The following is a 14,523-nucleotide window of genomic DNA, read 5'->3' on the forward strand; positions in this document are numbered from 1 at the left end:
ACAAGGGCCTTTTGACAGCCAATTTGATTAGAGGGCAAAACTTATACTTAGGACATTTTCATCTCATTTGATAAATATTAGTGCATTTATTTTAGGGCTTCCCCAATGACTCAGTGGTAAAGAATCTGCCTGCAATGCAAGAGACTCTGACTTCGATCCTTGGGTCGGGAAGATGCCCTGGAGGATGAAACGGCAACCCACTCCAGCGTTCTTGCTGAAAAAATCCCATGGACAGAGGAGCCTGGCAGGCTACAGTCCAAGGGGTTGCAAAGAGTCAGAGATGACTGAGCGACTAAGCACACACAGTGCATTTATTAATGGATAACCAAAAGGGTGCTAAATTATTAAGAAATAATCTTGAATTTACAGCAACTACAAGAAAATTCACCATTATTGAGGCCAAGAGTATGTAATACATTCTTCTGAAAACTGCACCTTAAAAATATTGATGGTAGAATACCAAACTAATATACTGCTAGATGATAAGTTCTCTAGTCTTTCGTAGGTTTACAGAGGCTTCCTTAAGTATAATTAGTTTTAATTATCTCTGCAAATAGACAATAGGAGCTATGTATATCATATATGATAATGGTTAACTATAAAGCCACTTACTGGCCTCTAGAATATGTTATATATTCAAGGGAATATTTGCTTCAAAATGTTTTGCTTAACTTACTGTTAAAATTATTCAACAAGTAAGTAATGAAAGAATTTTAGGGAATAATAAAAGAAATGTTTAGCCAAGATTTAAGAATTCACTAGGATAATCTATCCAATTATAATTTTGACCATGATCAAGGCTAAAAATATGTACCTATCAATAAAGCGAATTACAAGGAAGAAATAGAATACCCTGTACTAGGATTATCTGAACCTATTTCTTCTAGAATCTTTTTTTTTTTTTACTTTTCATGTTATTATATGCAGCTTTAATATGGTATTAGTTCTAATCTTTCAAGTACTGCTGTCAGATAAAACTAATTATTTTCCAGAAGTGGCTTGTAACTGGAAGAAAAATGTAGCAGAAAATGTATTCACCCATGAAGTATATTTAGTTTATATAAAATATTTTTCTCTTTATACTTTTGTCTTAAATAAGAGGATTCAGATGAGGAACAGGGCATATTGGCAAAGGTAGAAGGTCGGGGGTGTGGGGCAGGGGGAGTCCAGGCAATTCTTCATTAAGCATCTAAGAGACCGCAGATTTCCAAACAGTACACACAGGTCTTCCTTGGGGACTGAGTGTGGACAAATATTTGTGTCCCCTTAAGATTCAGACGTTGAACCCCTAATCCCAATGTGATGCTATTCGGAGTTGGGCCCTTTGGTAAGTAATCAGGTCTAGATGAGGTCAGGAGGGTGAAGATGGGATTAGTACCCTTTTCAAAAAGAGACCAGAGAGCTGGTTTGCTCTCTGCCTCCCCCTTCATCATGCCAGCAAGAAAGCAGCTGACTGTAAGCCAGGAAGAGAGTCCTCACTAAGTGCCCAACCACGCTGACTGGTCTTTGACTTCCCAGTTTCTAGAAATGTGTGAAATAAATGGTTGCTTTAGCCGCCCAGTCTATGGCTGCTATAGCAGCCTGAACAGACCATGACTTGAAGGTGTATCAGTGTTCCTCTCACATGGCTTTGAGGTTTGGGCCAACAATATCACCGACTCTTTGTGTCTCAGTAACTACACAGCCATGATGAAGACACTGATCCTTAAAAAGGAAGGGTTGACCTCAAATGTTGGGAGGGCAATGCCAAGACAGGCTGTGGGTCATGAAAGCAGAAATCAGCACCTAAGTGCCTGCAACCACCTGAGATCCAAACTTAGGCCCCTGACACTATTGTCCAGGACACTAACTTCCTGAACCTACTGCTATCATCTCTGCAGAGATTATGCTACTTTATTCCTTGTAACTCCACACTTCACAGTGCTCCCAGAGGGATCGTTGGTAGGCCTAAAGCTTGGCCTACCAATACATAAACCAATGGTTCGATGTACTTCCTCACCAATCGACTAATTCAAGAAAGAGAAAGGGCCCTAGAACAGACTCACAGACAAAGAAAACAAAAGTGTGGGAAAGGGTTAAATTAGGAATATGAGATGAATAGATACACAGCACTATATATAAAACAGATAAACAGCAAGAATTTACTATATAGCATGTGGGACTATTCTTTTTTAAAAAACTATTTTAACTGGAGGCTATTACTTTACAATATTGTAGTGGTTTTGGAACTATTCTTAGTATCTTATAATAACCTATAATGGAAAAGAATCTGAAGCTGTAGACCTGAAACTAACTATTGTAAATCAATTATAGTTTAATAAATAAAAGTGAAAAGAAAATAGGAAGCTTCCAAAAAAAAGTCATTTGTTACATTAATAAAAAAATACAGTTGTTCCTCTTTCTCTCAGAAGTCCAGTAAACCTGTTGTTTAGAAGTTTTCTTTTTCTAACTTCCTCCGAGTACATTGATTCTACCTCTAAAACACATTCAGAATCTGCCCCCTTCTCTTTATTCCCACGTCATCAGCTGAGGAGAAGCCCCCATTCTCTCTCTCCTGAGCCCTGAGATAGCTCCAAGTTTATGTTTCTGCTCTCTCTTGTCCTTCACAATTCTCCACACAGCAGCAAATGACCTTTAAAATAAAATACAGACCAAATCATTTAATGCCCTTGTTGAAAACGCCCACCACGCTCAGGAGTCCCATCTAAACGTCTGACTGTGGTCTTCCAGGCCCTGTGTGATTGGGTCCCTGGGCTCTGCATCTCCTTCTCAGTCCCTAGGGCCTGCATTGGGTAAGGATGCTGCAGCCACAGCCATGTTCTTCCCATTCCAGGACCACTCCACATTCTTCTCTGCCTGTCCTCTCCCCGAAATGCTCTGCTCCTTTCCCCCATGGCTCACTTTCCATGTTCCAGACCAAACATTCTCTTGTCAGAAAAGCCTGGCTGACTCCTCATTCTAAGGAAGCTGCCAGTCTCGTCATTGTATTCTGCCTTAAATAGATGCATTGTGCAGCGTGTGCGGGGCTTCCCAGGTGGCGCAATTGGAAAAGAATCTGCCTGCCAATGCAGGAGATGTGGGTTTGATCCCTGGGTCCGGGAAGACCCCCTGGAGTAGGAAACGGCAACCCACTCCAGGATCACTGTCTGGGAAATTCCATGGACAGAGGCGCCTGGCAGGCTACAGTCCATGGTGTTGCAAAGACTCTGACAGGACTGAGCACACACCCATGCAACAAGGAAACAATGACATATTGTTTGCATGTTTGATATCTCTACCTTTCTCCCCCTATTGCCCCCACTCATGCATGCTCCATAACAAGCAGGGTATCTTGACTGAATTGTTTCATGTTCTGTTTCTGGCTGCACGTCTAGCACGGTGCTGTCCAATCCAGTAATCATCAGCTACCTGTGGCAGTTCAACTATGAGTTTAAATTAATTAAAATTAGACACAATTAAAAATTCCATCCCTCATTTGCACCAGCAGCATTTCAAGTGCTCAAGAGCCACATGTGGTTATCATATTGGACAGAGCAGAGAGAGAACATTTCCACCATTGCAAAAAGAGCTGGTAAATATTTGTGGAACTAACATACTTTTGAATGGGAAATGCAAAGCACTACCACCTCCTCAACTAGACTTCATTGTAAGTGGCCACTCATTTTACAAAAACCAATTAAAACCCTGTATCTTACTCAAATAAAAAGAAAAACTCTCTAAGATCCGAGTATAATCACCTTTCACACAAAAATATCCAATCATTAGGGACTGAATGCTCATGTTCCAAAATTTATATGTTGAAACCCTAACCCCCAGTGCAATGGTATTTGGAGGAAGGACCTTTGGGAAGTAATTAGGTTTAGATGAGGTCTGGAGGGTGGGGTCTTCATGATGGAATTAGTGTCCGTATAAGAAGAGGAAGAGACAACAGAGCTGCTCTCTCTGTTGTGAGGATACAATGGGAAGGTAGCTCTCTGCAAAACAGAAAGAGTGTCCTCACCAAGAACCAAATCTGCTTAGCACCTTGATGCTGGATTTCCAACCTTCAGAACTGTGAGAAATAATGTTTGTTGTTTAAGTGACTGAGCTATGATATTTTGTTATCAAAGCTCAAGCTGATTAAGATACCAACACACAAAGTTTTCATTTCCACTTGTTTTGGTTAGCAGGGACTCAAAGCAGTGAATGTTGGCGAAAACTTCTTCTGTTAGTATCTTAGGTCTAAGGTCCAGATTTGACAGGAAGACAAGTAAAAGCATACACATTTGTACTCCATTTTCAAGTTGGGGTTTCCCTTGGTGAGGCAGAAAGCTCTCAGGGCTCTGGATTCCATGGTTAAAAGGTCCCAGAGAAAGGTTATTATCAGGCCAAAGCTGCAAAGTTACTGAGATCTTGTGTTCTGGGTGGGTGGCTGGAGCAGAGCTCCACCTGGTGTCTTCACATCCACACTCTGACCTTCTCCCACTTCCTGGTACTTCCTGTGCTTCAGTGCCCTCTACCGAGAAAGCTTAGCATCATGCTCATTATGAAAGAGCAAAGTTTAATGGAATTCCATCTGTCTTCTCAGGGAATATGCTGAAGGGTGAATCTGGAGCTGAGAGGCAATAAATTGATAACTGACATGGGAACATTTTAGAATATTCCATCTGTCATCTCCTTTCTGGTGTCCCTTATAACTTTCTCAAAACAATCTTCCAATTAACGAAATCTCTCTTCAACCATACACAGATCTTATTCTGTGAAATTTTCCTTTAATCTCCATGCCACATTTTTAACTTGCAGGATTTCAATTATTTCTTCTTTCCCCTACCCACCAGGGTCTCTTCCTCTTTCTCCTCCTTTTTCACCTTCCTCACATTTTTTTCTCTTTGTTTATTTTTCTTTGTTGCCCTTCCAAAATTGTAAACAGCCTTCTTCCTTTATATGATTGAGACTCTAAGAAACATTTATTCTGAACTATTTTCAATGGCTCTGTCATGTTATTTTACTGCAACTATTTTAGCCTCTCTGAAAGGTGGGTAAGCCTATTTCAACCCCTTAAGCCCCCGCAGGTTTAAGCAGAGAGTGGTTTCAGATCCCAGTCCTATAACCGCCACAATGAGAGCAGAATTTTGGGAAAAGAAATTCCCAGACATCCTTGCCTGCTTCTCTTCTGAAAGTTTCCAGCCCTGACTAACATCTGTGTGTTTCTATTCATTTTTCATCCATAGAGCTATTTATTCTGTTTCTGAGCCCTATAACACTTAAATTTTTAAAAAAATGTTATTCTAATGTGTATATGAACCATTTAATGAGAGAATTTATAGCAATATATTAAGTGGAAACATTTTTTTCTTAAAGAGATCTACTTATTCATTAAAGCTATTCTAGGCTGTCTGAGCCCCATTAATCTCTATAATCATTGCCTATAGTTTAAAACCACTTTACTCTGCTAATTTTATAGGTATTTTTTAGCTTGATGAAAGTTAAGTATAGGCAGTAGCTAGTTTACTGGTAAACTCTTTTACAAAAGTTATATTTGAACCTCTTATTGTAATGTAGAAGCTGCTGCTGCTGCTGCTGCTGCGTCGCTTCAGTCATGTCAGACTCTGTGTGACCCCATAGACAGCAGCCCACCAGGCTCCCCTGTCTCCAGGGATTCTCTAGGCAAGAACCCTGGAGTGGGTTGCCATTTCCTTCTCCAATGCATGAAAGTGAAAAGTGAAAGTGAAGTCGCTCAGTTGTGTCTGACTCTTCACTACCCCATGGACTGCAGCCTACCAGGCTCCTCCGTCCATGGGATTTTCCAGGCAAGAGTACTGGAATGGGTTGCCATTGCCTTCATGTTAAGATCAGGACAGTCATTTTTAATTTATAATTTATTTGATGAATATGATAATTCTGATTACATTTGAAATAATATAATTTTTATATCTCAATACAACTATCTCAAATTAAAAAAAAATTCCAGTTCCAACTTCAGGATTCCATAAACATATATTCCACCTTAGATTCTTAGTGTAAGGTTCAGAAAACTAAGTTTCCATCTCAGATCAGCAATCTAGCTATCCTTGCCTGCTCCCTTTCCAGCAGCTTTAGCCCTGACTAATACCTATGAGCATGTATCCCTTTTTTTGTGCACGGAGATATTTATCTTATTTTTGAACACTACTATAATCTCCTATTGGGCTTCCCATGTAGCTCCCCTAGTAAAGAATCTGCCTGCAATGCAGGAGATCCGAGTTCAATTCCTGGGTCAGGAAGATCTGCTAGAGAAGGGATAGGCTACCCACTCCAGTATTCTTGGGCTTCCCTTTTGGCTCAGCTGGTAAAGAATCCGCCTTCAATGCAGGAGACCTGAGTTTGATCCCTGGGTTGGGAAGATTCCCCTGGAGAAGGGAATGGCTACCCACTCCAGTATTCTGGCCTGGAGAATTCCATGGACTGTATATTCTATGAGGTCACAAAAAGTCAGACATGACCGAGCAACTTTCACTTTCATAACTTTCTATTAGCTAAGGGACTATGTAAATCCTACGTAAGACTCTTTACCTCTTCAATTCTTGGTTTTTATTTGTTTTTATATTTGATGTAGTAGAATACTTCCAGTTCTTACTTCAAAGTTCTAGGTATTAAAGGAAACAAGAAAGGTGAACACATTTTAAAATCCAGGAACCCCACTTAAGAATATATCATGTGTTCTCCAAACACTATAGCTTTGCTAATTCTCAAAATCTGCCTGAGATAAAGCATTCTTATCCCTGAATAAAAGAAACCAAGGGTTCAGGTCAATCACTCAGAATGAATTAGACAATAAACTAAGTTGATCCTGACGGTGAAGAGGCTTTGGACTCTTCTAGTTTTTTCCTTGCAAATATACCAGGGTGTTCATAACATGAAGAATCAGTGTCAGGGCATGGCTGCTCTGAACTCTCTTCTGTCCAGGAGATGTACCATAGGACATGTGGACATCTGGAGCAAATTAGAGCCAAAGTAAAGGCCAGAAACACTGCTGGTTTTTCTCTTTTCCTTCTCCATAGGCCAAAATGCTACCATGCTAGTCTTGTCATCAAACCACAGTTTAGAATTTAGAATTAAGCAAATTTCTGAAATATTATGACTTTCTCTGTTTGATTTTGCAGGCATGAAATTCTGTAAACTCAGCATATATTTTAATTATGTAAAATAATCCAACTTACACAACCACATAAAGTCAAATCATTTTACTTTTTCTCAGTGAATGGTGTATAAACCTCGAAGTTTAGAAAGCCAACTGCAAAAGAAGATCTAATAAGTAGCTTTTTATATTCTCCCTAAATTTAGGAATCTTTCATTCTATAATAATCACTGGATTGTTGAATAGATCTGTTTTCATCATCCAGTAAAAATGGCCTATGCTGGAATGAGTATACTCTGTTTGATTACTGATTCTGTACATCTCTTTTATTTTGCATGAATATGGCCAGATGAATCATATACAAAGAAAGCTCAGCTCCTTCAGAACACTGCTATTTTACAAAGAGTTCTGCTGCCAACTTCAAAGCTAAATTCAGGTTTGAGGTATCAGAATCTTTTATAAGTCCCAGGAGAATATTTTGTTCAAATAATATAATAGCCCAGTGATCAGAAGTTCTGTTCACCTGCTGGGCCTCCAGAAATATGATACTATAAATCAGAAGTAATGAAGGTTAAGGCATTATTATCTTTTTTTTAAAAAATAAAGCTCAAATTAAAGAGTGAACTGTTTTATAAAAACAGCAAATAGAATGTTCAAGAAATAAATTCTAGCAATTTTGTAAAGAAAGGATAAAGGAAAAATTCAGCAAGACTTAAAGTGAGTAAAAATCTAGAAATGCCATGTTAGAAATACAGTCAACTGTCAATCAAAAAGAAACAAATATCATTACAGAAAAAACATTTTGATATAATATAAATAGGAATATTTTATGCCAAAATACTATCATTTTGATTAATAGCTAAATTTCTGCTTTTAGAGTAAAAGGTTGACATTTAAAATCCTTTTTTTTTTTCCAGACATTCTTGTTAAATAATATTTTCCAAAAGTTTGTTGATGCAGTTTTGGAAAGAACTTAAAATGAGGGAAAAAGTGAAAGTAAAATCTTAAGATTCAGTTCAATCTGTTGGGATGGTAACATTATTCATATACTCAGAGAGAAGTAATTTCCTGATCGGAAACCAATTTGACCTACGGTTATTGAGGCGCTTGGTTACTGATTACATGTGGCCATCGGAGGAGGAAATGTGCAAAAGAAAAAGGAACATTCAAATGAGTCTCTGATGATCTTTTTCAACAAAGGATTTCTGGAGCAGGCAGGATAACACTAGAGTTTCAGTGGTTTAGTATCTATTGCACACACACCTTGTTCATCATCAAGAGCAAACACAGGCGCATAGGTGAAATTATCAAGTCTTTCTCAAAGACACCTTACAAAGACATTTCACATATATTACTCACAACAATCCAATAGATGTGTATTGTGATTGTCACTTAACCTAAAAGTAGGGCTCAGAGGGACTTATTAACTTGCCCAAAGTCATCTAGCTAATAAGTGGCAGAGGTGGCAATACTCTTTTTGCCAATTTGAATGGCAATATTCAAATTCTATTGGCTTAATCCAAAACCGATCATGTGTCTATCATATCAGATTTTCTTACATATGTTTACCTTTGCATATTTTTAACAAGATATACTGAGTTTGATGAACTAATTGAGTTTCTAATAAACTGAATGTAAACTACCTATATAAATTGAGCCATATGTTAACAAGGGTGTGTGTGTGCTCAGTCATGTCTGACTCTCTTGTGATCCCATGGACTGTGGCCAACCAGGCTCCTCTGTTATGGAATTTCCCAGGTAATAAAACAGGAGTGGGTTGCCATTTCCTTCTCCAGGGGATCTTTTTGACCCCAGGGCTGAACCTGCATCTCCTGTGTCTCCTACATTACAGGTGGACTCTTTACCTGCTGAGTCACTGGGGAAATCCATATAATAACTTATATAGGTTAAATATTCTTTGTGTTTAAAATATGTATTTAACAATTCTCCAAGCTAGGCTTCAACAGTACATGAACTGAGAACTCCCAGATGTTCCAGCTGGATTTAGAAAAGGCAGAGATCAAACTGCCAGCATCTGTTGGATCATTGAAAAAAGGAAGAGTTCCAAACAAAACATCTACTTCTGCTTCATTGACTATGCCAAAGCCTTTGACTGTGTGGATCACAACAAACTGTGGAAAATTTCTTCAAAGGATGGGAGTACCAGACCACTTTACCTGCGTCCTGAAAAATCTGTCTGCAGGTCAAGAAGCAACAGTTAGAATTGGACATGGAACAATGGACTGGTTCCAAATTGGGGAAGGAGTACATCAAGGCTGTATATATTGCCACCCAGCGTATTTAACTTATATGCAGAATACAACATGCAAAATGCTGGGCTGGATGAAGCACAGGCTGGAATTAAGATTGCTGGGAGAAATGTCAATAACCTCAGATATGCAGATGACACAACCCTTATGGCAGAAAGTGAAGAAGAACTAAAGAGCCTCTTGGTGAAAGTGAAAGGGGAGAGTGAAAAATTTGGCTTAAACCTCAACATTCAGAAAACGAAGATCATGGCATCTGGTCCCATCACTTCATGGCAAATAGATGGGGGAAACAGTGGAAACAGTGGCTGACTTTATTTTGGAGGGCTCCAAAATCACTGCAGATGGTGATTGCAGCCATGAAATTAAAAGACGCTTACACCTTGGAAGGAAAGTTATGACCAACCTAGATAGATATTAAAAAGCAGAGACGTTACTTTGCCAACAAAGGTCTGTCTAGTTAAGGCTATGGTTTTTCCAGTGGTCATGTATGGATGTGAGAGTTGGACTGTAAAGAAAGCTGAGTGCTGAAGAATTGATGCTTTTGAACTGTGGTGTTGGAGAAGATTCCTGAGAGTCCCTTGGACTGCAAGGAGATCAAACCAAAGGAAATCAACCTTGAATATTCATTGGAAGGACTGATGCTGAAGCTGAAGCTCCAATCCTTTGGCCACCTGCTGTGACGAACCAACTCACTGGAAAAGACCCTGATGTTGGGAAATAGTGAAGACAGGAGGAGAAGGGGACGACAAAGGATGAGATGGTTGTATGGCATCACTGACGCAATGGACATGAGTTTGAGCAAGCTCCGGGAGATGGTAAAGGACAGGGAAGGCTGCCGTGTGCTTCAGTCCATTGGATCGCAAATGGACATGACACAAGTGTGAGGCTGAACAAAATCACAGCAAAACGTATGTTTTAAATACAAATAGTCCCTCTTGGGTTTGCCTAAAATGGACTAAATTTATATAAAACATGGTTTTGCTGGAGCTAACAGCAGCTGTTAGCATGATTAGGAAATAAGGGCACAGGATTGCAGACTTGGAGGATGGAAAGAACAGTAGTCCTGCACATACACACACAGATCCTGAAGGCACGGGGGAATGTGAGCTGCACAGTCATGAACAATATCATTAGTCTCTGTTTCACTGAATTTAAAATTCTCAACTGTAGCTGGCTTGGGAGAAGGCAATGGCACCCCACTCCAGTACTCTTGCCTGGAAAATCCCATGGGCTGAGAAGCCTGGTAGGCTGCAGTCCATGGGGTCGCTAGGAGTCAGATACGACTGAGCGACTTCACTTTCACTTTTCACTTTCGTGCATTGGAGAAGGAAATGGCAACCCACTCCAGTGTTCTTGCCTGGAGAATCCTAGGGACGGGGAAGCCTGGTGGGCTGCCATCTATGGGGTCGCACAGAGTCGGATACGACTGAAGAGACTTAGCAGTAGCAGCAGCAGCTGGCTTGTTTTTGATAGATGTCACTGTGGTTCAACAGTATTGGATTTTATCTTACTAAGCACTTAAATTTGTTTGCTCGAATGGGTGAGGGGCAAAGTTGTATCTGGAGTAGCTTAGGAGTTAGCTGTTAGACATTTGGTAGCAGCAGCAGATCATTAAAATGAAGGAAACAAAGGATCTTTGATAGCTTGCTAACAATTTTATATTATCATGTCACATTTTCAAGCAACACTAATATTTATCAATAGGAATGCTGACTTGTTAATGTCAGTGAGCAAGGCCATAGCTGTGGTAAGTAAATAATCAGTTCTTCCATCAGAGACTAGAGCAAACCCAAACTCTAGGATTTGGGATGGGCTGTGATGCTCAGATGTGTTAGTCACTTTGCTTCTATATGTGTGTTATGGAAGTCACTGAAGTTGGAAAACTGCTTTTGGAATCCAGCAGGTCAAAACAGCCTGCATGCTTATTTCATAAAAATTGTGTTTTCTTAATGGAGAAATTTTCCTGGTGTCTAAAAGTTGAGTGGGCTTCCCGGGTTGCACAGTGGTAAAGAATACAGCTGCCAATACAAGAAACATGGGTCTGATCCCTGGATTGAGAAGATCCCCTGGAGAATGGAATAGCTACCCACTCCAGTATTCTTGCCTAGAAAATTCCATGGACAGAAGGAGGTCCTTCTATTAAACTCTCTCCAATTTCCAATTTGAAAGTGGTGTCTGTCTCCTTCTGGGAACTTATCGGGTACCAGCTGCTTGCATAGATCTTATGTAATTAATTTTATTCCACATACTTGCAAAGAAAGTAAGACTATTCTCATTTTACAGAATAGCTTAAAATGGATAATAGAAATAAATATATAATAAAACATTATAAAATAATGCTATAAAATAGATATATAATATACATATTATACATATATGATACATATACAATAATACAATATCATATTCCTGGCAGACTGGAGTCCATGGGATCACAAAGAGTCAGATACAACTGAGTGACTGAGCACGGACTGGACACACAAAAGCTGATAGCCTCTTATTTTGGCCACACTATAGGCAGCACATTCATCACAAAGTATTGACTAGGCTGTTGCTATTACCATTATTGTTGTTTGTGGTGGTGGGGTGTGTGTGTTGTGTGTGTGTATGTGCTTGTGTTCAGTGCTTGGTTGTGGTTCTGAGAGTGAAAAGACTTGTAAAAGTGAATGTCAGGAAACCCTGCTGTACATAACATAGCCAGCCAAGACCACTTATTCTTTCATGGCAAAAGGCCTAGAAGCTTTTGTTAAGATGTATTTGCTTTAAGGTCGATTCTAATGATATAAAATTCAGGACCAACTTCTAACTGCCATACAGGCACACATGGCATGCCCTTCACCAGTATTTCTGGCACTGTGTCAGTGTTTATTTCAAATCAGTTTAACCAACTAGTCAACCAGAATCTCAGAATAATGACTTTGAAGAAGACTTTGCAAATAATTTCACCAATATCACCATGATGTACTGTCATTTGCCCGTTTACGTATCTGATCTCTCCATTACACTCTTTCAAGGCGGAAGTGCTACTTCCTTGTATTCACAGGAATTAGAGGCATTCCTTTACATGAGGTCTTCATAAAGGGTTAATGTGATATGCGTGAATCAATTCTCACTTCTCAGCCTCAGCATCAGTGGCCATACACTGAGTCTTTACCACGTGTCAGTGTGCCAGATACTATCTTCGTGTGTCTCTGAGCCATCTCGCCACCCTCTTCCACCCTGCTCAGTAATCAGGAAGGCGGACCCACAGTGACTGCCTAGGTGATCAATGCGCCCTCTGCCTTCTGTTTGGGTTTGGCCAATGGAAGCCTGATGCAGGAGCCTGGAGGCTGAGAGGAGAGTGAGGATAAGAGCCACGATGTTCTGGCTTCTCATCCAGTCAGTTACCAGTTGGTTGCCTTCCATAGACAGCCATAGCTCTGGTGGGAGCTACCTTCTCTGGATTTTGGTAACTGCTCCCTCCTCTGCCCCTTTCTGCTTAGGGATGGTACAGGCTCTCTGCTGTTGACAGTCCAGAATCCTGAACCAACTTTTCTTGGTTTTTCCAGTCCCTGGCTGCACCTTTATAGAAGATATTTTTATTAAACTCTCTTCAGTTTCCAGTTTGCATGTGCTGTTTGTCTTCTTCTGGGGACTTGTCTGGTACCAGATGCTTGCATCAGTTCAGTTCAGTCACTCAGTCATGTCCGACTCTTTGCAACCCCATGGACTGCAGCATGCCAGGCCTCACTGTCCATCACCAACTCCGAGAGCTTACTCAGATTCTTGTCCTTTGAGTCAGTGATGCCATCCAGCCATCTCATCCTCTGTCGTCCCCTTCTCCTCCTGCCTTCAATATTTCCCAGCATCAGGGTCTTTTCCAATGAGTCAGTTCTTCGCATCAGGTGGTCAAAGTATTGGAGTTTCAGCTTCAGCATCAGTCCTTCCAATGACTATTCAGGACTGATTTCCTTTAGGACAGACTGGTTGGATCTCCTTGCAGTCCAAGGGACTCTCAAGAGTCTTCTCCAACACCACAGTTCAAAATCATCAGTTCTTCAGTGCTCAGCTTTCTTTATAGTCCAACTCTCATATCCATACATGATTACTGGAAAAACCATATAGGTCTTATGTAATTAATTTTATTCCACACACTTGCAAAGAAACTGAGACTATTCCCATTTTACAAAATAGCTGTAATAGAAACACATCCTACCTGTAACTTTTATTACTTTCATCCATTCCTTTTTTGTTGCCCAATAAATTATGGGAAGTTTGTCTGCTGACAATGCAACTGCTGAGGTGTAGCGCCTGTCAGAGCAGGGGAGCCCAGAGACAGCCTGGCCCAGAGGCGCTGTCTCTGCTGGATAAAAGAATAAGACAGTTGAAAGGGGCTCTTTGCTGAGTGGGGACAAAAAGAGGGAGGAGGGAAGCTATGAGAGGAAAGGAGGCATTTCAGGTCAGAATAATTTTGCTCTAATAAAGATCAGTTCTGTTGAAGTTTTGTTTCTTCTATTCATTTGGATGGAGAGGGAACAGACTCATGAAACTTCTACAGTACCTCGCTTGATGGCTGTGGAGTGAGGTCAGTGAGTTTCCAACTAGGTTTTGTTACAGCCATCTCTAAAATCCAGGAGATGCTAATAATTTCATTTGTTTTGTCTGCAGTGGCTGTGTTGTGAGGGTTCTTTTCTCTGCATGTGCTGCCATGGTGAGTCAGTAGCCACTCTCAGATCCTGCCCTCCAAGGGCTGCCTCAGTTTCTCCATCAGGCTTAAGAGTCAAGTGAACTCTGAGGCACCTTCACTGAGGAACTTGTTTGTAACTTGCTTATCCAATAGACCACTGGTGGGTTGGTATATCTCCTTTGCCACACAAGACTTCAATTACCAGAGAAACATGAAGAAAAAGGCAGAAGTGATATATTCTTGAAAGCACTGTGGGTGTTAAGCCCTGCTTGGCTATTATGCTTTTAATAAATGGGTATATGTATAGTCTTTGTGAATTAAGAAATTATGTACATTATCAAAAGGAGGGAATGTCAAATTATAACATTTCGAAATTGGGTATGACAGGAACTTAAGACTTTTTTTGGGAAGTGTAAGTCACCTTAGTACATTTTAAGCACCATTTTCTCCATACTTCAGAGATTCTCATTTCAGAAAAGCATGGCAGGAGT

At 40.2% G+C, this 14,523-nt stretch overlaps 1 protein-coding gene and 1 long non-coding RNA gene across 2 annotated transcripts in view; both read right to left on the minus strand.

The window, feature by feature from the left end:
• The window catches only part of CYYR1 (cysteine and tyrosine rich 1), a 117,997-nt gene that overhangs the window by 58,355 nt on the left and 45,119 nt on the right, over positions 1 to 14,523 (minus strand). The gene's annotated exons all lie outside the window — the stretch shown is intronic.
• LOC147380279 (uncharacterized) lies at positions 11,585 to 13,708 on the minus strand. Its single transcript, XR_015167863.1, has 2 exons — positions 13,562 to 13,708; positions 11,585 to 13,453 (listed from the first exon to the last, which is right to left on the minus strand). It is a non-coding gene; the product is annotated as an uncharacterized LOC147380279 (long non-coding RNA).

The sequence above is a fragment of the Bos grunniens genome, chromosome 1 (genome assembly GCF_055505025.1).
Source record: "Bos grunniens cultivar Pamir isolate PY7600 chromosome 1, Bosgru_T2T1.0, whole genome shotgun sequence".
Taxonomy (NCBI): Eukaryota; Metazoa; Chordata; class Mammalia; order Artiodactyla; family Bovidae; genus Bos; species Bos grunniens.